At 40.0% G+C, this 26,371-nt stretch overlaps 1 long non-coding RNA gene across 1 annotated transcript; it reads right to left on the bottom strand.

Annotated features, from left to right (window-relative positions):
• Window positions 1-4,586: 4,586 nt before the first annotated feature.
• LOC307144726 lies at window positions 4,587-8,162 on the bottom strand. The gene is made up of 5 exons (XR_013818828.1): window positions 7,429-8,162; window positions 6,836-6,925; window positions 6,725-6,756; window positions 6,534-6,569; window positions 4,587-6,412 (listed from the first exon to the last, which is right to left on the bottom strand). It is a non-coding gene; the product is annotated as an uncharacterized lncRNA (long non-coding RNA).
• Window positions 8,163-26,371: the final 18,209 nt, after the last annotated feature.

The raw sequence follows: 26,371 nt of genomic DNA, 5'->3' as shown, positions 1-26,371 counted from the left end.
GATAAAAAAAAGCCATCAAAAAATGCAACTAAATAATAAAGGCAGAAATTGTTTTGCCAGTTTATAGAATCTAAACACATGACCACACACGCAACATACAGCGGTTTACAAAGACCCAAGGCTAATGGCTAATAGCTAATGCAGCAACAGCCTTATTTATTTCAATCACATAAATGTTGTCACACAATAAAATCTTCAGTAATTACTCAATATTATCGATATCTGCTTCATTGTTAATACTAGAATAAGAACATATTGTAGGTTTGATGGAAATATAAACTATTTCATGAAAAATATTTCTACGTACCATAACAACGGTGTTTTGTGTTCAACAAAGGACAACAAGAAAGTACGCCGTCTAACGAAGGTCCTCCAAAGAAAAGATTAACATTAAAAGTCTACGAATAAAAATATGACTATAGCAAATTTAAAAATGTAATAGTCATTACACCACTTTTTAAATGATACATATATTGTTTACCTATATAATTATACATGATTATTATTCCTGGATATAATAATTAGGAGCCAAAACTTTTAATGAAACTAATATTGTCTAAAAGTGTAACAACACATTTATTACATGCCTATTACAGGCATTAATAAACAACCATGAAAGCTGAGCAAGCAAAAAGTTTAATTGAAATAAACTTATCTGTGACCCGTATTCTGTGTCGATCACTTCCAGTCAGTCCAACCACAGTTTGCTGCTTTTTTATGTATTTCTTCTTGAACTCAATGAGTAAAAAGGCTTCAATCCTTTGGTTGGTCTTCAAGGGTCTTCTGAAGGTTCTTCCATTATGTTTGATCTCAAGATCACCGTGAAAAATGGTAAATAATAAATAATTGTAAATAATAAGTAATCGCCTGGTCCATGAAATGCGTCTGTGGTGGTTATCTAGCTGTAAATGAAACTTACAAGCCTGCAAAAAAACAGGATGCACTGCACTGCACTGATTAGCAAAATCAAAACCAACAGCACACCCACTGTGAATGACCAAGCAAACAACATCTGAACATTTCCATCTCTGATTAGTTCCTAAATAACATTTAAAACGCCATTGATCGCCTTATTGATCGAACTTCATGATTAACTGAAGGTTTATTACAATAATGATTTCATTTAAACAGCTAAGCCAGGGTTGCCCAATCCTGTTCCTGGAGATCTACCTTCAGGGTTCAGATCCAACCCTGATCCAACAAACCTGTCTGTAATGATCAAGTGCTCCTGAAGAACTCAATTAGCTGCTTCAGTTGTGTTTGATCTGGGTTGGAGCTGAACTTTGCAGGAAGGTAGATCTCCAGGAACAGGGTTAGGCACCTCTGAGCTACGCCCATTTTCAACAGTCAAACATCACATTTCAACAGAGAAGTCCCCTAATCTTCATGAGAAGTACCATGGGATGACCACAGAGTCAAGACCTTGGTTCAACGTCTCATCCGAAGGACGATGCTTCTTACAGTAAAGTGTCCCAGTCACTTTACTGGGACGTTAGGACACACACAGAACACAGGGTTTTCCCATCCAGACACTGACCAGGCTCAACCCTGCTTAGCTTCAGTGGGCAACCAGTCTTGGGTTATGTGGTGATATGGCTAATAAATACATAGGAGAAAATGGCCACTCAGGAATTCTGTCCTGATTCTGCCCCAATACTCAGAGCTGCTGAGTCAAGCTATAAAGGATTTGAGTATGAACATGTTTACAAACCATTTTTGCCTTGTTTTAATGTAATATGTTAATTTCTAATGCAATAAATTCAGCTATAATGCTTGCAACCGCGTACGTGGTTTCAAGACATAGCTGTATGTCACAATACCAGCATACGGTCTTGCTACACACTCAAAATTAGGGACTTTCCCTAATTAAGGATATTCCCTGACCAACGAAATACATATTTTACTGCATAATTTTTGAGCAAAGACTATTAAATGAGCCAAGACTCTTAAAATAAGATTTAAAGATTTTTTATTTTTTGTTTGTTTCTTTTTATTTTAAAAGATAGAAATATTCTTTTTTATTTTATTTATTGATATAAATAATGATACTGGTAATTCTCAGATATGTTCTTACAAATTTCATATAATATGTCCAAACTAAATTTCTCATAAATATTTGTATGACTTAAGAAAAAGAGAAGTTTTGGAACAACAGGAGAGTGAAAATATAATTTTTTAAATCAACTAACAAAACAATCTAAACCACTCAAATGCTTCAATGCAACAGTAAAACAAATAACACAGAGATACATTACAGACAGCAGAAGATGACTAGATAACACACTACACCAGTAGTAGGCCTACTGGTTCATTTCAGAAGTAGCGTCTCATCATCACGTGTGCAGATTTATCCCGTTTGTTGCCACGAGGAGGAGTTATGACTTCATGCAAAGATTGTTTTCTACCATTTATAGTGGTGCTGATGCATTTGAAGTAATGCATGCTTGCACTATGTTTTTTTGTTTGTTTGTTTGTTTTTTTCTTTCCATATTGCACTGTCCAGTTTATTTGCAAAGAATAAGGTGCTGATTTTTTTATGGTGCTGCTGTTTAGCACTGGAATGTCTCTGGGGATTCAAGATATGTCTGTCTATTTAATTTTTTCAGTATGTAGATTCCCATGTAATGGCTTTTCAGGTTTTTATGCTGATGTATTTCCTATTGAAACTGTAAATCGAGGCTGAACATATAAGGGCTTGTCCCTTTTTAACTAGTAGCCTTTGCTTTTGTCACAGCCATGAGCCATGATTTGCTACTATTGCTGTTAGTTAGCAGGTTGTACACTATTTAGCCAAAAATATGTGGTCCTCCCTTTCTAATAAGGGCTTAGTTATTGCACTAATTTCTACGATGACGATCAATGCAGCACACAATGACATACTAGAGAATTATATGCTATTAGATAGTTTAAAATGTAAATTGTGTTTGGGTCCTCTTTATATTAAGTGTCTTTAACTACTATACTAACATTTATATTATGCATTTGCTGCATTTTACATTGTACTTCTATTTCAAAAATACCTGCCTGTAATTGTATAATAATAACACTGTTGACCCTTCCCAACTTAACACACCCTTATAACAGATAACCAAACCTGTCCCTAACCTTACCTGTGTCCCACCTCAACAACAGCACAAGTGTTTTGTAATACAACAGGGACACAATAATATATAGCATTTTATCTTTTTAAAAGTGTGTTTTCTTGGGAAAAATAACGTTTTATTTAGGTAAGCCGTGTACACCCCTGCACTGCGCTTCAATATGTTTTGTTCAATTTTCCAAGAAGAGAAAGACTGAATTTAAAATTTGTTAAAGTGCCGTTGTTCAAAATTCAAACAAATACTGCCTTCATATATTCCTTCATTTCCAATTGTACTTGATTCTTACCTGTGAAATATTTTGTTTCAACACTATTGAACATGGATAACCAAAGTCGGTCCCAGGTATCAATCTCATCCTGATCTTATTCCATATTAACTTCATAATGTTCATAATGTTAACTATTAAATAATGCTGAAAGCAGTTAACCAGGGGTTTGCATAGTGTGAAAAGCCCTTCATGCTTTTACTCTCCTGATCATCCTCATGATACAGTTGACATCAGGTGCACATTAATCCAATTTCTGGCCTCAATCTTCTTCCATGTTGATTACAAAGCCTTCATCATCAATATCTGGCTGAGGTTGGAGATGGATGGAGTATAATACACAATCTGACAAAGCGCTTTCCAGATGCACTGTATGTAGTGACCTAGAATATGTCATGTCCCCTCCTGAACTGAAGGAACTGAAAATCAGTCACAATTAAACATCCAATATTCAAGTACACAAAACAGTCCAATGCGCACAGAAATAAAGGGCAATAGTGAGTACACTACAAAATACAGGACACCAAGAAGCAGAGAGAGAGAGACGCTAACACTCCTCATTAACACACTTTACCCGACTCTAAACAGGGATGCTAGTACATTCGTTTTTAAGCCTTGGGAAATCCATAACTAGCTGCAAGGATGACAATACAGGCCTAGCGCTTACAGAGCACTTGAGCATACAGTTTGCTTACAGTTAATGAGATCATCAAAAAATGAGACACTTTACATTAAAGGGTTATCAGTCCTATCTACCCTTGTGAAAAAAGTAGCATACTTTTTCATCATTCAGTTGATTGGACATGATTTGGAAAGGAACACACCTGTCTATATAAGGTCCCACAGTTAACAGTGCATGTCAGAGCACAAACCAAGCCATGAAGTCCAAGGAATTGTCTGTAGACTTCCAAGACAGGATTGTATCAAGAAATTTCTGCACCATTGAAGGTCCCAATGAGCACAGTGGCCTCCATCATCCATAAAGAAGAACTTTGGAACCACAAGGACTCTTCCTAGAGCTGGCCGCCTGGCCAAACCGAGCGATCGGGGGAGCCAAAACCCAATGGTGACTCTGACAGAGCTCAAGCGTTTCTATGTGGTGTTACGACCCCCGATATAGTCTAGGAGTTCGGGGGTCCAACATTTAAAATTGACATTAAAGAGAAACATACATAACCCACATGTTGTGCAAAAAAAAAAAAAACATCCACCAATCCAGTAGCTGTGCAAAAAGGCCAACACCTTTATTCTGTACAAAAAGGTTATAGGCAAAAGGTGAAATAGCCTAAGACAAACACAATAAAGAATATAAATATATACAGTGGATACAGAGTTTCTGTAAGATGTTCAATAAATATTTACAGTGGATACAGAATTTCTGTAAGCTGGTCAATACCACAAAAGAGAAAGAGGGGACGTGGATGGCGCCAAAGAAAATAAAGTAACAAAACCAAACGAAGTCTAACTTGTAGATAACCTCTAATCCTAACTAAGAAAATAAAGAAAGAAATCAAAGATCTTCAGCGTCCAGGACGCCCTATCTAGTCTCCACTAACTACCCATAACCAAAAGTACATGGGGTGGCACTCACCCCTAACCTAGTGTACTAGACAGCTCAAAAAACCCTACGTGTTGCAGTGTATGTCACGTGACATTCTTACCTGTCCGCCTCTTTCAGGACTAGTAACATACAGTGGGACACTGTATACTCAAGTTACATAAAACAAAAAGAAACGAATACAAGAAGAATGGAATCATACACTAAAATCAAGCAACACAAAAACAAAAAGGGTTACAGAAACAAAAGCAAGGTAATTTGTGCAAGATATCAACAGAAAGCCGTGCGTGGGAAAGAAACGTCTGGCGTTCTCTTTTATCCGAGGTGGTCTTTTCCCATTGGCGACAGAGATGATTGATGACGTCAGCGCTGATGATGATTGACAGATTACCGGACCAATCACGGGTACCTAAGAAGTGAAAGTAGACAAGAGAAGCGGGGAGAGAAACAAAAACAAAACACACGCAACACAGGGACGTAACAGTGGAAAGAGGAGAACCTTCCAGAAGAACAACCATCTCTGCAGCACTCCACCAATCAGGCCTGTATGGTAGAGTGGCCAGACGGAAGCCACTCCTCAGTAAAAGGCATATGACAGCCCACCTGGAGTTTGCCAAAAGGCACCTGAATGACTCTCAGATCATGAGAAACAAAATGCTCTGGTTTGATGAAACAAAGATTGAACTATTTGGCCTGAACGGCAAGCGTCATGTCTGGAGGAAACCAGGCACCACTCATCACCTGGCCAATACCATCCCTACAGTGAAGCATTGTGGTGGCAGCATCATGCTGTGGCAATGTTTTACTGCGGCATGAACTGGGAGACTAGTCAGGATCGAGGGAAAGATGAATGCAGCAATGTACAGAGACATCCTTGATGAAAACCTGCTCCCGAGCGCTCTGGACCTCATGGGGCGACGGTTCATCTTCCAACAGGACAACGACCCTAAGCACACAGCCTAGATAACAAAGACTATCGGACAACTCTGTGAATGTCTTTGAGTGGCCCAGCCAGAGCCCAGATTTGAACCCGATTGAACATCTGTGGAAAGATCTGAGTATGGCTGTGCCCCAATGCTCCCCATCCAACCTGATAGAGCTTGAGAGGTTCTGCAAAGAAGAATGGGAGAAACTGCCCAAAAATAGGTGTGCCAAGCTTGTAGCATCATACTCAAAAAGACTTGAGGCTGTAATTGGTGCCAAAGGAGCTTCATCAAAGTATTGCACAAAGGCTGAGAATACTTATGCACATGTGATTTTTTTAATAAATTGAATACATTTGTAAAGATTTCAAACAAACTTCTTTCACGTTGTCATTATGGGGTATTGTTTGTAGAATTTTGAGGAAAATAATGAATTTATTAAATTTTGGAATAAGGCTGTAACATAACAAAATGTAAAAAAAAAAAAAAAAAAAGTCAAGCGCTGTGAATACTTTCCGGATGCACTGTAGACCTCCTGAAAGTCAAATGTGGACACTTTTCAATTCTGTGGGAAATATTAACAGATGACACAGGTCAGGTGAAAATGAAATGACTTTATTTGAGCCATAAAGTGAGCAGAGATGGTCATGTCTTGAAAGGCATTTGTCTTTCTTGTCTTCACTTGCCTTTAAGACAGAACTGGTCTCACGGAGCTTTTCCCCCTAAGGGAAGATGTGGTTACTAGTGCAGTTGTACTATATGATTACAAGACATAAATAGCAGCAGCAAAATTAATTAAGCATTGCTATTGAGAAAACTGCTGAAATGGCTTTGTCCTATATAATTATCAAGGAATATAATATATATAATATCTCACCTAATTAAGGCTCTATGATCAGGAACTGCCACCTGCAAAAGACAAAACATGTACTTTACTAAGTCGCTAGTCATTCAATAGGAGTAAAAACAGTAAAGCATGTTAACCTACCAAGTGTGGCTTGTTAATGGTGAATGTCTCTTGATTATGTATTATCACTCCACCTATTCCTTTAGGGTTTTCCACACACTGGACAGGAGTCTAAATATGCAGTTTTATTTGTTAATGTCATGAGAGCATGTCATGAATAAAGGAAGGCTTTGAAAAACTTAAAACATTTGCTCCCGGTTTCACAGACAAGGCTTAAGTCTAGTCCCAGACTAAAATTCATGTTTGAGTTGGTTTAACTTAAAGCAGCTCGCACTGACATATTTTAAATCATGTCAGTGCCATTGTTTTGTCTCAAAATACACAAGTAATGTTTTTTGTTGTTGTTGTTTTTTTTTTTTAAATAAAAGCTACTTAAATGCCCTAATTGAACTAAGAACTAATCCTGGCTTAATCTAAGCCCCATCTGTGAAACAAGGACTAAATGTGATGCACTGTGACAAAAACGATTATTTAATTGTGAGTTATTCATTAGGGATAACACAATGCCATAACTGTTAGATGCTGTAAGCTCTATAATAAAATGTATGATTTCAGCCATTTTGAAAATATAAACCATTTCACAGACAGACACTATACTGTCAAAGGACAAATACCTTCATTTGACTCACTGTGGATTGAAGAGGGTGGCAGCATTTCGAACCCTGAAAACAAATGCAAATGAAGTACAGATGATGTAGTCCAGAGTGTGAATTATAAGAAAATTAAGACTTGAAAACCCATGTTGCTCAAGTAATTAGTATTGTAATATTTTTCAATTTATCATATGTGATGGCGATAGCTTGTGCATCGGGCCTTGTGGGTTTCCAACCTTCGGTTTCCTAACCAGAACTTAAACCATTCCACCATAAGTTTGACATAAAGCATGTTTAAAACTGCCGGTGCTATAAAGTAATATTCAAAATATAATATCAATACTGTAATATTAAGAAGGCCTCGATTTAAGTGGTCAAAGCAGTTTAGGGTTGGAGATGAACTGTGCAGGACAGTCGATCGGCAGGAGCAGGATTGGGCACCCCTGATCTTGATGAACAAGTGTCAATGAAACGATAAAAAAAGTCATCAAAAAATGCAACTAAATAATAAAGGCAGAAATTGTTTTGCCAGCTTATAGAATCTAAACACATAACCACACACGCAACATACAACAGTTTACAAAGACGCAAGGCTAACAGCTAATAGCTAATTCAACAACAGCCTTATTTTTTTCAGTCACATAAATGTTGTCACATTGTCACACAATAAAAGCTTCAGTAATTACTCGATATCTTCTTTATTGTTAATACCAGAATAAGAACATAGGTTTGATGGAAATATAAACTATTTCATGAAAAATATTTCTACGTACCATTACAACGGTGTTTTGTGTTCATCAAAGGACAACAAGAACGTGCGCCGTCTAACGTCTAAAGGTCCTCCAAAGAAAAGATTAACAATAAAAGTCTACGAATAAAAATATATGACTATGTAATGTAAAAATATAATAGTCATTACACCACTTTTTTAAATGATACATATATTGTTTACCTATATAATTATATATGACTATTTATTCCTGGATATAATAATTAGGAGCCACAAACTTTTATTGAAACTAATATTGTCTAAAAGTGTAACAACACATTTATTACATGCTTATTACAGGCATTATAAATAAACAACCATGAAAGCTGATCAAGCAAAAAGTTTAATTGAAATAAACTTATCTGTGACCCGTATTCTGTGTCGATCACTTCCAGTCAGTCCAACCACAGTTTGCTGCTGTTTTATGTATTTCTTCTTTAACTCAATGAGTAAAAAGGCTTCAATCCTTTAGTTGGTCTTCAAGGGTCTTCTGAAGGTTCTTCCATTATGTTTGGTCTCCAGATCACCGTGAAAAATGTGAACATTGTAAATAATAAGTAATCGCCTGGTCCATGAAATGCGTCTGTGGTGGTTATCTAGCTGTAAGTGAAACTATTAGAAGCCTGCAAAAAAACAGGATGCACTGCACTAATGAGCAAAACCAAAACCAACCACACAGCACACCCACTGTGAATGACCAAGCAAACAACATCTGAACATTTCCATCTCTGATTAGTTTTAATAGTTTTAATTAGTTTTAAAATAGTTTTAATTACTTTTAATTAGTTTTAATTTAATACGCTAATGATCGCCTTATAACAACAACTGCATGATTAACTGAATGTTTATTACAATAATTATTTCATTTAAACAGCTAAGCCAGGGTTGCCCAATCCTGTTCCTGGAGATCTACCTTCAGGGTTCAGATCCAACCCTGATCCAACAAACCTGTCTGTAATGATCAAGTGCTCCTGAAGAACTCAATTAGCTGCTTCAGTTGTGTTTGATCTGGGTTGGAGCTGAACTTTGCAGGAAGGTAGGTCTCCAGGAACAGGTTTGGCACCCCTGAGCTACGCCCATTTTCAACAGTCAAACATCACATTTCAACAGAGAAGTCCCCTAATCTTCATGAGAAGTACCATGGGATGACCACAGAGTCAGGACCTTGGTTCAATGTCTCATCCGAAAGACGATGCTTCTTACAGTATAGTGTCCCAGTCACTTTACTGGGACGTTAGGACACACACAGACCACAGGGTTTTCCCATCCAGACACTGACCAGGCTCAACCCTGCTTAGCTTCAGTGGGCAACCAGTCTTGGGCTATGTGGTGATATGGCTAATAAATTCATTTCTGTATTTAAATTCTGTCCTGATTCTGCCCCAATACTCAGAGCTGCTGAGTCAAGCTATAAAGGATTTGACTATGAACATGTTTACAAACCATTTTTGCCTTGTTTTAATGTAATATGTTAAATTCTAATGCAATAAATTCAGCTGTAATGCCTGTAACCACGTACATGGTTTCAAGACATAGCTGTATGTCACAATACCAGCATACGGTCTTGCTACACAAAAAATTAGGGACTTTCCCTAATTAGGGATATTCCCTGACTAACGAAATACGTATTTTACTGCATAATTTTTGAGCAAAGACTATTAAATGAGCCAAGACTCTTAAAATAAGATTTAAAGATTTTTTATTTTTTGTTCGTTTCTTTTTATTTTAAAAGATATATTCTTTTTTTTTAATCTATTGATATAAATAATGATACTGGTAATTCTCAGATATGTTCTTACAAATTTCATATAATATGTCCAAACTAAATTTCTCATAAATATTTTTGTGACTTAAGAAAAAGAGAAGTTTTGGAACAACAGGAGAGTGAAAACATAATTTTTTAAATCAACTAACAAAACAATCTAAACCACTCAAATGCTTCAATGCAACAGTAAAACAAAAAGCACAGAGATACATTACAGACAACAGAAGATGACTAGATAACACACTACACCAGTAGTAGGCCTACTGGTTCATTTCAGAAGTAGCGTCTCATCATCACGTGCACATTTATCCCGTTTGTTGCCACGAGGAGGAGTTATGACTTCATGCAAAGATTGTTTTCTACCATTTATATTGGTGCTGATGCATTTGAAGTAATGCATGTTTGCACTATATGTTTTTTTGTTGTTGTTTTTTCATATTGCACTGTCCAGTTTATTTGCAAAGAATAAGGTGCTGATTTTTTGATGGTGCTGCTGTTTAGCACTGGAATGTCTCTGGGGATTCAAGATATGTCTATTTTTTTTTCAGTATATAGATTCCCATGTAATGCCTTTTCAGTTTTTTTTCCTGTGCTGACGAATTTCCTATTGAAACTGTAAATCGAGGCTGAACATGGAAGGGCTTGTCCCTATTTAACTAGTAGCCTTTGCTTTTGTCACAGCCATGAGCCATGATTTTCTACATGCTATTGCTGTTAGTTAGCAGGTTGTACACCATTTAGCCAAAAATATGTGGTCCTCCCTTTCTATTAAGGGCTTAGTTATTGCACTAATTTCTACGATGACGATCAATGCAGCACACAATGACATACTAGAGAATGATATGCTATTAGATAGTTTAAAATGTAAATCGTGTTTGGGTCCTCTTAATATTTGGGTCAGTTAATTGGATTGGATTGGATTAATATTACAATCAATTAATCAGTTTGTCCAATGAACTCTTTTGATTATTAATTTATTCTAAGAAAAGCGTATCTTTCATGGCCACCGAAAAATAAATTATTTCTTAGCCTGTACAGCGCTTAGAGCATGTAACAAGATCAAGATCGTAAAATAGACTTTGTTGCAAGCAGAGAATCAGAACCAAATACATATTGTGCACAAGTTTTGATCACAAACATAACTAAATCACAAACATAACTAAACTAAACAAACATACATACATACATACATGCATAGGTAAAATGGTGAGTGATATGGAACCGGAAGCAGGAAATAGAACTATGGAAAAGATCCATTTAACTATGAAAAGAACCATCAGCTTATAATTTTCAGAGCACCTCATTAAATTGATACTTGCATGGTCTGTGCAGTGGACACAATTCTTGAAGTGATTGAAAATTGAATTCGTTGATGGGTCCGTGAGTGCCAAATGTTACTGCACAAGTTGAAATCGTTTTCTTCTCCGCTGGATGGAGAAGATATGATGAACTTGCATGGTTATTTCGACGCTGTTCTCATGGCTGGAGTGCAGATTGTGGCCTGCCGACTCTGGGTCAGCAGGACACGCAGAGCAAATGGTGGGAGTTGCGATGGACTTCTTCTGCATTGAATGAAGACGTTGAACTCCTGAGGTTGTCCTTGATTCTGTTGTGGTGGAGAGAGAGTCCTCTCTCTCCGGATGAGCACATGGCTGGTTGTGAATCGAGGTCTGCTGCCATGGGGCCTGCTGAGGCCACGCTGGACAGCACGGCACCCTGAACGTACAGAGAAGGCCAAGAGTTGATCGTTGTCCACTCAGTGATGGTAAGGTTACAATTTTCTTCTGAGTTGAATTGAAGAAAAGACAGTCTGACTCCTTTGGAAGAGTGAAAAGATAGCAGGCGGTGTTCACTACTGAAGAAGCAGCAGTTGAGGCCAGAAGAGAAGAGAGAGGAGGGTCACTGTGGATTTGTCTCTAATAAAGCCTGAGAAAGGCCCCACCTCTCCGGGTTTGCTTGACCAATGAGAAGGGTGGAATTTCCCATCGGGAAAATTCCTCTGTGGTTGATTTATACATCTTTGTTCTAAGCGTGCTTATTTGCATGTGTAGCTGGATTGGTTTCTGATGACGAAACTAAGAAAGATTCTTGTAATACTAATATGTTGCGCAGCTATCGGCATATCATGTACACAATCATTTCGATCTTCAAAGTACCAATTTATAGAGACCAAACAGTATAGGTGAGGTTACATTGACCATTGGTTCTATAATAAAATACATAGTATCAAAGAGATAATAGTATCAAAAGATAATAGTTTAAAAGACACAACACAAGACAGTAAATCATTCACAAAATGTTCTGGGATGCATGTTAATTTCAAGTTAATCAGTTCATCGATAAATGAATGCAGGAGAGTCTGTTCTAATATCTGTAGGTCTTGTGGCAAAGGCCCTGTTCACATTGCTAAGAGTCATAAAACCAACTTATCTGATTGTGGTCATGGTAACTAAGACCTTCTTGCCCTGTTTTGGGGGATGGGGCCACAGATCCCAGAGTGAGTTTTAAATATCATTTGTTAAACTATAACAAATACTTGTGTCTGACTTGCCTCAGTCGTTACAGATTCCCCCCTTTCGATCGTTGTTGTCCCTCTTAAGGACAACCACGAGCGACGTTGAAAGTGCAGAAAGATCAGACACACCTCTGTCATACAATCCTGGAAGGCCATGGTGGCCTCTGGTTGTTTGTGTTTCCTGGAGCGGTGTTCGTTCCATCAGGTGATGTAGACAGTAGCCAAGTCCAGGTCTCAGAGTTGGTGCAGCAGATGTCGAGGCAGCAAGTGCCTTGACAGGGTGTCACCTGTCATTCTGAAGTCCATTAGTTTTGGGGCAGGTGTTTGCTTGTGGTTGCAGGAGGCGGTTAGGGCTCTATGTAGCATAGAGAGGTTTTCAGGCCGACCTAGTGCTGGTGGCAGGAGGTCAGAAGGTAGTTGTTAGCCTCTCAGTCATGAGAAGTCTGAAGGATTGAAGTGTTGCTCTGTCCTTATGGCGGTGCCGATGTGAGCTTGCCTAAGCTGGGGTAGGTAAGGAGTCGGAAGCTTGTACTTTACAGGACTCCTCGGGTGAGTCCTGTACAGGGAGCTGTTTTGCTTGTGTCAGCAGCTCCTGTAGCTCTGAGTCATGTGCGTCCAACTGTCCTTGTGGAGCCTCCGATTGACACCTGTGTGAAGGGTGTGGAGGGGGATGTTGTCGTTGACAGCCGTTGGTCATCCTGTGGTGTTTGCAGGTTGAGGGTGCTGTTCTCCATGGCTTCTTCAAGGGGCTTGGCTGGTACCTGGGTTGTTGCCATGGTGACAGTTCTGTGCTGGTCCTTTGCTTGCTCAGTCCAGCTGCGTTGAATCTGGTTTGAACCTCAGTCTCTAGCTGGTCTGTAAGGCTTTGAGCACAGGTCCCTTGTGGGAAGCTGTGATCTGTTATGTGAGGTTGTTTACCTTCTATTTCATACCCATAAGTTGGGGTAAGGAGATGATAATCTTGATCAGTCTGGTGTGGCTGTAACTCTGGCTTGGGTCATGGGTCATTGGTCCTCTTCTCTCATGGTGCAGTTACGTCAGCAAGGATGTCAGCAGCCTTGGTGGAACAGTGTTCATTGTGATGGCTTGTCAGTCCTTTCGGTCTCCTGTCTGGTTAAGATCAGCTTAAGCAGGGGATCTGCGACATTTTGGCACCACATCATAGTGGTGAGAGGCTAATGCATGACCCTAAAGAGTTCAGAGCTAAGGTTTAAATAGGTTAGCTAGGTATGTAGCATAAAGCTAGGTGTTCATGTGTAGCTTGTGAAGTGGGTCTTTTATCCTTATCATCTTAGCTGTGGATGTTAGTAGGCTAAGACTTGTGTGGTTCCGAGAATATTTTCTGGAAAGGGCATAAGCCGGGAGGAAATACATGACTTAAGATGGTACATATGGCTAAACTATTTCTCTGGACTTAACTGGTGTTTCACAACGGGCTTGACGAAGTGAAGGATAGGAGGAAAAAAAGGACAGCTTTCCTATTCAGATTATGCTTATTATCAGTCCTCAGGACCATAGTTATGCCCTAGTAATCGTTGAGATTACTTGTGTTGCAGGGTCATAAAAATGAGTGCACTTGCTGAAAATAAACAAAATCACAAATAAAGGTGTCTCTGGTTCCTTTCTGGGCCCTATGGGAAATGGAACCACATTAGAACAAGAGGGGAAATATAAATAAAGCATCTAAATGAAAGAATAGACAAGTGAATAGCTGACGGCTATTATCATCAAAGTAAAATAAAATAAAAAGGGCTTAAGTAAGTGATCAAAACAGCAGGAATGATCTGAAATTGGGAATAATCAATAGCACTAGTGACTGACCTTTTGATTTGCTTGGACCAACAATTCATAGTGGGTCACAGCTGCTGTGTGTTCAAGACCACACTGTGTGTGTGTCCCTTCAAAAGTTCAGTCAACATGCTGATGAAAATTCTCATTACTATAAGAATTCTTCTCTAGCTACTCAGTTTACATGTAATTCAATTTAGGTTGAATTTACAAAGTAACTGCAAATTTAGCCGACAGCACTCAGCAAGGACTACGCCTACACTAGTGAAGGTGAAATTCAGGTGAGAAAAATTGAAAGTAAGGAAAAAAATCAGAACCCTAACTGGGTTAAAGGAAAAGTATTTTAGATCACTTTACACTGCATACACACAAGCTGTAGTTAAAGGCTTCAAGTAAATGATGCTAAACGCTAACTGTAGAAGTTATTATTTAGCTTAGCCTAAGCTTAATGGATGCTAGGTTAGGTTAGCTTAGCCACCTAGGCTGGTTTGTTTACAATATGACATCACGAGTTAGCACTTCCTGTGACAAGTCGTTGTCATGGGAACCAGTGCATGTCAGAGCAATTTAGCAGTCCATGAAGAATGTCTGCACATTTTAAACGAGTTATGCATGTTTAAATGAGTTAAAATGTGGCGCCTATACTTTAAGTCTTTCAAAATGTTACATTCAGTAAAATGCAAATGTGGTTTGGCATTTGCAAATTTTACTCATGTAACTCATGTTACTTTAAACAACTTCTTCTACTTGTTTAAAGAGTAAGGAAATAGATTAGCTCTAAGTCGAAGCTTGTCTAAGCATACATGGTTACGTCCATCTCATGCATAAATATTGACTTTTCAGCGAGTGAAACAATTTTGATCACTAGGTATCTCTGCTTGTAGATGCAGCCAAAATTGTGATGAATTACATCAATCTAACAATAATTTGTAAGGCCTTTACATTGTAGAAAGGGGAGCATCACCCAAGTCTACGTACATACATGTAACACTGTACTCTGAGATTTCTTCGTCAGAAACAGATTAAGCAATACTGCAATTTGGATTTCTTCAACCAAAGCAGAATAATAAATACCGGTACAGTTTACATGCCGCTGATATGAGATTCCTTTGTCAAACAGACTTACGCTTTAATGCTGAAATTATTGATACCAGTTAAAAATCTAAGACTCTTTCACTTATAGTAGAGATGTAAATTCCAGCTATCATTTTATCTGCATTTAAACAAGCCAGCAACTAGTGATCAAAATGCGTATCGCATGTTGTGTCCTATTTGGATCGGAATGATCAAATGCACACTTTTAGGATAACAGTAGTTTAAACGAAGGGGCACTAGGTCATGTTAGTTTACCCAGCTCAGGTGGTTTGCTTACTATCTGGCGTCAGGGTGACGAATGCCCTATTTGAAGTTAGTATTTCCTGTAACAAGTCATTGTCATGGAAACTAATGTGCAGCAGTGCCAATTTCAACCAGCAGGTGGCAAATGTCTATATGTTTCAAAAAGCAGTGCATAATCTGTTGGCATGTGAGGCTTACACATGCATTCAAAATTTTCTTTAAATCAGTCAAATTCTAATTTTACTAATGCAGCCTCTTGCTTCTCTTTGAGCACACATTTTCATCTACTTTAAAAGTTTTATGTCCTATGCTGACTAGGAACTTTGTAGCAGAGTCTTGCATTGTGGTCATGCTGTGTGCCTTCTGTTTTTTGCAGTTCAGAGTCAGTGGAGTCTTATGAACCCTTTCTGATGAGGCCTTGTGTGTTAAAGGCCTTCTGCGTCAGGTCACGCATCGTTGAGTGGGCATTGCGTGGGGGCAGGCCATACTGACAAAAATGGTGACTAACTGGTTTTGGAGGAAAAGGTTCTTGGAGCTGGTGTCTTCGTCACAGGTTCGTTGCAAGCTCGTTTGAAGTCTGTGGTTGAAACACAGGCACTTTTAGGTCTGCCCTGCTTGGTGTCTGGGGCAGCGCCCAGTCTGCATTCAGATTTTTTTTTAAAGGTGCCCTAGAATTTGAAATTGAATTTATCTTGGCATAGTTAAATAACAAGAGTTCAGTACATGGACATGACATACAGTGAGTCTCAAACACCATTGGTTTCTCCTTCTTATTTAAATCTCATTTTTGAAAAACACCCCTGAAAAATTGGTGAATCTCCACATAAGACCGACTGTGACGCAACAGTCGGGATCATTAATATGTACGCCTCCAAAAATTTGCATATGCCAGCCCATGTTCAAGGCCAGGCGGAACTGCGCAGCCGAATCATCGTCCGAATCATTTTTCTTCGAGAGACATCATGGCTTGCAAACGAGCGAAGCATGGCAGTTGCTCAGTGTTTGGATGTACAAATGAACACAAAGGTATTTTTTTTAGTTCCTTCATCCGAGCCTCTGAAGAACCAGTGGGTTATGTGAATGTCTGATGTGTAATTGTTCAAGTTCAGACAGATAATCTTTCTCTCAAAGTCATTCAATACTGTTTATGCATCAGTAAATCAAGCCAGTGACTAAACGATCAACTTCACATCGTTTCTCTTAGTAGGATGAAAATAATCTTACTTAAACTGTGATTAATATACAGATAGCGGTCAAAGAACAATCCCTTTCCAGTCACCCAAGCTGTCAACATACATCATCTTACTGTACATACATCATGTTTGCATTGGTGAAATCATTAGTGAGAGTGCAGAAACTGCGTTGCAATGATAAGATCTTCATTCACGTGATCAACAGGCTTACACTGAAGTCTCACAGCAGCCAATCACAGCAGTGGGCGTTTACACTGAAGTCTCACAGCAGACACGCCCCTTCAAACAGAGCATTCAAATCAGAGGCTAAAATCAGGCTAGGAAAAATGCCTTTTATTTCTAAATTATAACACATTTTGATCTAAAAAACATACTAACATTATAAGGGCACCCCTTATATTCTAAAATAATAAAATAATCCATGCAATGGCACCTTTAAGTATGAGAGTCCTGTTAGGATGGCTTGTTCCAGCTTCTGGTAGTGCCAGAACGTGGCGCCACTCTGGGCTGGATGTGATCCAGAGTAGATGGAATCTGTCTTGGTGTGTCACACCGGTTGAAGACTGCAGGTGAAAATCAATTTCTTGTAGATTGGCAGGGACGTCGTGGTTTCCTGCAAGCTCTGGTGTGAATGCAGGGATGTTTCTGACCATTCGCTTGAGATCTTTGAATGTCACTTCATGTGCCGTTTCAGGGTTTGATCGAAATAAACCTTTTCCTCCTGCGGCTGCAGAGGCTCTCAGGACACTGGCTGGTGAAGTGTTAAGCCGAGGGTTTGGCTCCTCCCCCCTTTGTGCAGGGCTGGGGAAGCTTATGCTGCTGATGTGAAGTTTAGCAGGGTACAGCTTTCTTGTGGGGTCCATTTGCAGTTGGTTGGACTGTTTCAGTTCTGTTCTGGACCACATTGAGTTTGTCTATAATGTTACAGCATTGCTGAGTCAGTGTTTGGACTTCAGCTCTGGCTGAACACTGATGGCTTTAGCGTCTCTCTTTGAGTTCAACCAGTTCTTTAAGTTCTTTGAGTGAAACAGTTCTTTACCCGTCTGTTGGCAGGTGCTCAGCAGCTGTCAGCCGCCTGAAGACTGGTGATCTCTTTCAGTTGCTCCACTCTGTCAGGGTCTTTGCATCTGTTCTGTGCCTTCTCACGCTGAGCAGGGTTCGTTCTCTGTGGAATTCTGTGGCTGGCAGCGTTAGTTCATTTACCTCCTGTTTGAGGCCTGCGGGAGCGTGGCCAAGGAGAAGATGATGCTGGTCAGCTCTTGGTGGCTCAGGCTGGGTGTCAGACGTCCGCTTTCGTTGTCGTATAACTGTTCCTTCCACTGCCGTGGCAGGTCGTTGCCTGCTTCAGGCTGAAGGATGTCCATGATACTGCTCTGCCGGGTCTCCAGGTGGTCCTGGTGGGTGGCAGGGCTGGATGTCTGAGGCCTACTGGCACACTTGTGGGAACACGAGAGAGAAATGGCAAAGGCAAATGCAAGTTTCTACAGAGGTGGTAAGCTATCTGTGCGGGAGAACGGCTATGTGGGCAATGTAAGGTGTGAATAGCTGATGTGGATCAGCTAAAATTTAGTGTTGGTGAGCACATACAACAAAAAGGTTTTGAGTATCTTAGTTGACGTGCTTTAAGCAGCGTCGACTGATGACTGGCCTTTTACATGTCATAAAACTATTACTCAAAATACTGATGGTTCTTTTCACATGTTGTACTACGAGAGTAACCAATAGAGCAAAACCAAAATAAAACAATAAGATGAAATCAGAAAGGAAAGGGAAGAAAGGAGTGTTTTACCTATTTAAGTTTAGCTTGGAGACATAGGTAAACAGGTGTCACTTATGGGTTATGCTGCTGTTAGACTAAGCTAACAGGGACACATCAAACATCAAGGTCAAAAGAAGAAGAAACAACGGGAAGTGTTTCCAGTTCTGTCTGGGTACTACAGTGCGTTTAACGTTAACCGTACTTCATGTACTTAGCTTTGTGCTAAGGAGTGAGGAGGGTTGTCTCACAGGCAGGAATTAGGAATGTAAGATTAATAAGGGAATTAAGATCAATATAACTCAAAGGGGATTGAATTACAGGGAATAAGAACCGAATTAATATGCAAATTATTCAGAATTAATATTTAACACTTTATCAACTATTCGTCCACCGATAAGTTGAGATTAGGGTATTTTATCAATTCTGGACAGAATATTATCCCGTGGCCTATGGTAATAATATCATAAAGTTATGATAACTGATTAATATGAGCAAGGTAGCAAAATCTACAGTTTAAGGCAGTAACTTGTAAGCACACAGCACAAGACGCTTGTATGTAAAATCAACCAAGACTTTATTGAACTACTCTAATACACACAAACTAAACTAACGAAAACACACAAACATTCATTCAAACAGTGACAGAGAGTGATGTTATTAGCGGAGGGTGAATGGAGTCCCAAATGTCTAGCGTTAGACACTATTTCTTGACCGCAACCTGAGAGAATCAATCTACTAGCACTTTAATCTTAGTTCGTTTTCTTAATAAGATTTGCACCAGTTCAGCCAGAATTAGGAGATATTGTGTACTTGCGTTTAGATGCTCCTGAGCGCGTGCGTTCCCTGTGACGAAGTTGCTGGAGAGGGAATCTCTGGCGCTGATTGGCTGGCAGTCGGTCGATGATGCGTTCTGAGGGACAGCACTCGATGGTGAGTGGTTGGTTGGCTTTGCCGGGTGGCGCTTTGTTCGCGGGATTTCCTGGATTGCGGGTTGCTATGCAACGGAGTTTCCTCTGAGTCTGGAGCGACTCTGAGAGGGGTTTCTTTGACGAAGTTCAACGAAGGATCTTACGGAAGAGTTGATGAGTTTTGAGTGAGCTCTTGGTGGTTTGAAGAGTATGTAAGCATACACGCTGGACGATGGAAAGGTCAGCAAGAGCAAAAGTCACTGCAAAAGCGAGGCACAAGGCAGGCAAAAAGCAGGCAAAAAGCAACGCATAGGGCTTGTCATTGGGTTATAAGCGTGTCCATCTGACCCGTCCTTCCTAGTGCGACAGCCAATCAGATATTGTCTTGGGCGGGACCTACGCCCCGTTCTCCGGTTCTTGCATGTAATTAGCGTAATGTCCACGTGATCACGTGTGCCCAAACTCCTGAGAGTTTAGTTAAACGCTTTAATAAGCAAACTTAATAGTTTAAATATGGTGCATCCTACACACATCTACTTTATATCAAAATTCTAGAAATCATTTACCCATCAAGTAGGTACCAAAATACATATACTTCCCATAGTTGAGGTGGAAGTAAATAAGGATTTAGCTGTGATAAGTGTTTAACACACAAAATTAACTTGAGTAATATAAAGCATACATAATACAGAGAATACACATGTATGAGGCAACTTCTGGTGATTAGTTCCTATAACTGAGGTAGAAAACCTTACAAATAGGCTGTAATGAAAGTTAAACACACAGAAAGAACTCCACAGGTTACATAAAATATACATGATACTTAAGATATATGTGAGGTAAATACTGGTGATCAGTTCAGCTTATTGGAAGCAATTTTGAGACCGTTGTTTGTATTAAACCACAAGTGGGTTAATTTCAGTCTATTGGTTTTGGAGACAAAAGTCTCTGGAATTTAATTACAACTGCAGAAAGGAGGTGTCCCCTGGTCCCCTTCGTTTCCTGATAAGGCTGTGGATTTATGCATTGGGGTCACCACAGGGTCTCTTGGCCATTTGGTCTTAAGTTTGGAGAACAAAGAGGAATCTTTTCCTGCGGTCCTGGCATCGCTGGTATGAGATTAGACATGCAGAAAAAGGGGAAGGGGGGGTGACATCTCCTTTAGCCATCTCGGCACCATGACTGTGTTTTATGACTTACTAATGGTTCACTGGGGAATCGTTCCAAACTGTGGAATGCGGTGTTGGGTTCATATGAAATGGACTGTTCAAGGATAATCCTACAGGAGACTAATAACCTGTGTAGCTCACTAAGGAAACAACAGTCGCTGGATATTGTAATCCTATAGAGATAGAGGAGATGTTGATAGTAACTATCTAAGATAAGGTAGAAGTAAAGGTAGAAGGTCCTTATAGCTCTAGAAAACTAAAAGGAAGGGGAAACACACCAATTGATTTAATTAAATTTCAAATTTAATTAAACTCAATTTAGCTGAATAGGAAAATTCAGGCTGAAACAAAAGAAAATAAATCAAATCAAATCAAAATAAAGAGTAAACGTGGAATGTCCTCATAGCTCTGGGAACTAAAAGGGAAATTGAACAAGTAAATTGATTTAATTAAATTCCAAATTTAATTAAATTCAACTTAACTGAATAGGAATATTCAAGCTCAACAGGTGTAAATACAAAAAATAAAATAGTGGTAAACTTAAGTCGAAATAAAAGAAACAAAAATAAAAACCAAAGTATCTGAGTTTCAACTGAAAGTGAAACCAAGAGGGATGGGGTTGAGAGAGAGAAGAGAGTGGTTTAACCCAGTGATGGGTGCCTATGAGACATGCTTCATGAAGCTCTGAAACCAGTCTGAACCATTTGTCTCAAATCAGTGATTCGAAGCGTGTATCAGACTGCTAAAGTCACGTGATTTCAGTAAACGGGGCTTTGTTGCGTGTCATAGCTGTTTAGAAATTATTTTAAATTTCAACGGTTCGTGAACCAGTGTGTATCTGGTTTCAATGTGATCTTGTATCACTTTTATAGATTCGTAATCTATACATTTAATGACGCATTTGATAAAGGGAAGATGCGAATTTAATAGTGTCTTATTGGTTTGGTTGACCAAGCTTTCATAAAATGAGCCCTAGCCGACAGGTCACTAAGAGATCGTGCCTTGAAAGACACCTCATATTAAAAGGTATTAGATGGTTTGTGGATTGCCATTACTTGATTACACCTTTGACAAAACATTTGCAATTGGTTTGTAAAAGGTGTTACATTGATTTGAGTTGTCACTACACTTACACTGTTCTGACCAGCAGGGGTCACCAGCGAGGGCGCGTCAAAACAAAGAATCATTTGTGAAGCAATTGACTCCTTTGATTCAAAGCCTCGAGGAGCTTTGGCTCTCATTACTTGTGTTCAAATCACTATCCCTTTGTCTCAAGGGCCAAGGCCCAAAGTCTATAGTCTTTGGTTTAAAGGTTACACTTTACGCTCACACGTGTCTAAGTTTTAGCCGGCGCTAAAAGCTATCAGTCGAGGTAAAGGGCTTTAACTTGTATGCGTGTAGGGTTGCTAGGGAGCTAGCTTTAGCTACACGCAATCACTTTTACACAAGGGTCTGTGAGGTTGGTGCTGTTATCAGATTATCAGAAGTGCCTGCTCGCACTTCCCGGTGTCATGTGTTGCTAAGAGACCAATGCCAACCAACAACACCAATTAAACGGAGCAGCGGTCGGGTTGTGCTGAAAGTTTGCATTGAGAACAGTTTAAACACATGAAGTTGCATGATGCAAGTGATGAAACTCTTTCACAAATCAAAACAGCACAGTCCCTTCACAGACAAAGGCAAATTACTAGTTAGCTAGGCTAGAATTTATACCACTAATTCGACGCGATTGTTTCATATGAGCGGTTCAGCGGTTTAATATGAATACAATGACGTAACTAATAATAAGGCCTTAATCGGTGACTGAGGAGCATCGCTCAGATCGCCTTCAAAAAATGCTGAAAATGGGGATTTCTTCACCCAATGATCAGAATAATTTGTTCTGGTACCATTTATACGTGCCGCTAATCTGAGATTTCTTCGTCAGAGAAGGCTTACGCTCGATTTAGAACTGAAATTAGGATTTCTTCGCTAATATCAGGAATTTCTTATCGTACGATTTAAACATGCATTATAGCATTGAGAAACTTTCTGCCATTCGTAGGAAGGCATATTCAAGCTATAGTTTTGCTGATTTTATCAGAAAATTGTACGAGCATGTATGCAATGTTAATAAAAACTTATGGGACAACAAATGATTGATTACTGTCTGCTTGCATACAATGTTTAATATGATGCCTGCATTCTCCACCAATTATGTAACAAGTTAGCTCAAAGGGGAAATATTAATAATAACTCATAACTTTTTATGATTAATTATTAATATTTGGGTCAGTTAATTGGATTAACTTGATGTAGCTAAATATTACAATCAATTTATCAGTTCATCCAACAAACTCTTTTGATTATTCATTTATTCTAAGAAAAGCATATCTTTCATGGCCACCGAAAAATTATTATTTCTTAGCATGTATGGCGCATGTAACAAGATCAAGATCGTAAAATAGACTTTGTTGCAAGCAGAGAATCAGAACCAAATACATATTGTGCACAAGTTTTACTAACTAAATCACAAACATAACTAAACTAAACAAACATACATACATGCATAGGTAAGATGGTGAGTGATATGGAACCGGAAGCAGGAAATGGAACTATGGAAAAGATCCATTTAACTATGAAAAGAACCATCAGCTTAAAATTTTCAGAGCACCTCATTAAATTGATACTTTCATGGTCTGTGCAGTGGATACAATTCTTGAAGTGGTTGAAAATTGAATTCGTTGATGGGTCCGTGAGTGCCAAATGTTACTGCACAAGTTGCAATCGTTTTCTTCTCCGCTGGATGGAGAAGATATGATGAACTTGCATGGTTATTTCGACGCTGTTCTCATGGATGGAGTGCAGATTGTGGCCTGCCGACTCTGGGTCAGCAGGACACGCAGAGCAAATGGTGGGAGTTGCGATGGACTTCTTCTGCATTGAATGAAGACGTTGAACTCCTGAGGTTGTCCTTGATTCTGTTGTGGTGGAGAGAGAGTCCTCTCTCTCCGGATGAGCACATGGCTGGTTGTGAATCGAGGCCTGCTGCCATGGGGCCTGCTGAGGCCACGCTGGACAGCACTGCACCCTGAACGTACAGAGAAGGCCAAGAGTTGATCGTTGTCCATTTAGTGATGGTAAGGTTACAATTTTCTTCTGAGTTGAATTGAAGAAAAGACAGTCTGACTCCTTTGAAGAGTGAAAAGATAGCAGGTGGTGGTCATTGCCTGCTTGGGCCCTTGGTCATTTCGATCATTTCGATCTTCAAAGTACCAATTTATAGAGACCAAATATGGTATAGGTGAGGTTACATTGACCGTTGGTTCTATAATAAAATACATAGTATCAAAGAGATAATAGTATCAAAAGATAATAGTTTAAAAGACACAACACAAGACAGTAAATCATTCACAAAATGTTCTGGGATGCATGTTAATTTCAAGTTAATCAGTTCATCGATAAATGAATGCAGGAGAGTCTGTTCTAATATCTGTAGGTCTTGTGGCAAAGGCCCTGTTCACATTGCTAAGAGTCATAAAACCAACTTATCTGATCGTGGTCATGGTAACTAAGACCTTCTTGTCCTGTTTTGGGGGATGCGGCCACAGATCCCAGAATGTGTTTTAAATATCATTTGTTAAACTATAACAAATACTTGTGTCTGACTTGTCTCAGTCGTTACAATACAGAGTTCCCCGCTGTTTGTGCATACTAACTATTCTCCAACATTGGTTCTTTATTTGTTTTAAACAGCAGACTTAATATTTATCCATTTCTCGTCATAATTGGGAGACAATGAGCATATGAACCGTTGTGCTGTGCTGCTTATATTTATCATGCAGTAAAAATGCCCCTCCCCGCGCCTAAAGCAGTCGTCTGTGGATGAGAATCCGAAACAAGGACTGGTAGGACGTTGTCCTGCTCCACTTCACAGACGCTGAGTGAAAGGAGGATTTTAGGATGACGGGACACTCATATATATGTAACGTCTCAGGGTTGAAGAAGATGAAGTTCCAGGCAAAGATCCAAAATACTCAATATTTATTTAAACTGAAGAATACTCGAAACAGTGTGCGTGCACAAACAGAGTGCTAACACAAACATTGACCAACAACTGAAGAGTGAAAAGGGAGAACTTAAATACACAGAAGATAATGAAGAATAACAGGTGATGGAAATCAAGATGATAGACTAATTAAAGGAGAACTCCAGTCAATTTTAACATTGAGCTCATTTTTTTGTAAATTTGGAGTGCTGTCAGTACAGAGAACAACGACAAAAATCGGTGTTGCCTACACCGTGTTATCCTCTTTTTAAAATTTGCACCCTGTTGACTTAAATGGGGCAAGTTTTAAACCTGTTTTTAGCCTCTTAACATCCTTGATGTGTCATTACAAGTGCACAGCCATGTGAGTGATTCCTTCAGAATTAACACGGGTGAATCTGACTGCAATAGATGTGAAAGATATTAATAAAAGTAATGTTATTTCAGCCAGCGCACATACCTGTATTTTCTTCCTGTTTTCGGTCGAAGTCCACAGTAGTCGATTGTCGAGTTCACGCGTGTGATCATAGGTACTAAACCTATGCGCGTGAACTCGACAATCGACTACTGTGGACTTCGACCGAAAACAGGAAGAAAATAGGTGGAGTCCGAGGTGCAGGAAACAGAGGCGAGGACAGGGGATCACCAGGCCCGGGCGCTGCTGAGGCCTGGAAACCCTGAGGCGAATCCACAGCGACACAGACGGGTAGCTGTGGATGGGCAGAGGGGTCGACAGGGCTCAGTAGAGGCAAAACAGTAGAGCAAGAAGACCCCAACAGCGGAGGTGGGAGAGGGAGGCTGGGTGGGATCAGCGATGAGGGCTTTGAGCTGGGCAGGACCAGCGGCGAAGAGGGCGTTGAGCTGGGCAGGACCAGCGGTGAAGGCTTTGAGCTGGGCGGGACCAGCGCCGAAGAGGGCTTTGTGCTGGGCGGGACCAGCGATGAAGAGGGCTCTGAGCTGGACAGGACCAGCGATGAAGAGGGCTTTGAGCTGGGCGGAACCAGTGGCTAAGAGGGCTTTGAGCTGGGCAGGACCAGCTGTGAAGAGGGCTTTGAGCTGGGCAGGACCAGCTGTGGAGAGGGCTTTGAGCTGGACGGAACCAGCGGTGAAGGGAGCTTCAAGCTCGGCAGGATAAAAGAAAACAATAGTTCTGCAGGCATGACGCTGTCGGTCTCTAGCTCGGCGGGCATGACGCTCACTGTCACAGGCGCGGCGGGCATGACGCTCACAGTCTTGGGCTCGGCATATCTGGCGTGAAGTGCGGGCTCGGCTGGACTGGCGTGAAGTGCAGGCTCGGTTGGACTGGTGTGAAGGGCAGGCTCGGCTGGACTGGCGTGATGAGCTGGGTTGGGTGGCATTCCTGACCCGAACTGGAATGCCGGCTCGGCAGGAACCAACCGGATGATGAACGGGGCTGCGTTGAATAGGGACAACAGGCTATCTCTGGAGTCCATAACTTTGGTCGGTCAATCTGTAACGTCTCAGGGTAGAAGATGAAGTTCTAGGCAAAGATCCAAAATACTCAATATTTATTTAAACTGAAGAATACTCGAAACAGTGTGCGTGCACAGACAGAGTGCTAACAACACAAACATTGACCGACAACTGAAGAGTGAAAAGGGAGAACTTAAATACACAGAAGATAATGAAGAATAACAGGTGATGGAAATCAAGATGATAAGACTAATTAACAACACACAGGTGATAGAACTGAACCAATGACGATGATGACA

Source organism: Squalius cephalus, assembly GCF_949319135.1.
Source record: "Squalius cephalus genome assembly, chromosome: 17".
NCBI classification, from domain to species: Eukaryota; Metazoa; Chordata; class Actinopteri; order Cypriniformes; family Leuciscidae; genus Squalius; species Squalius cephalus.
This window is presented reverse-complemented; position numbering and strand designations above follow the sequence as displayed.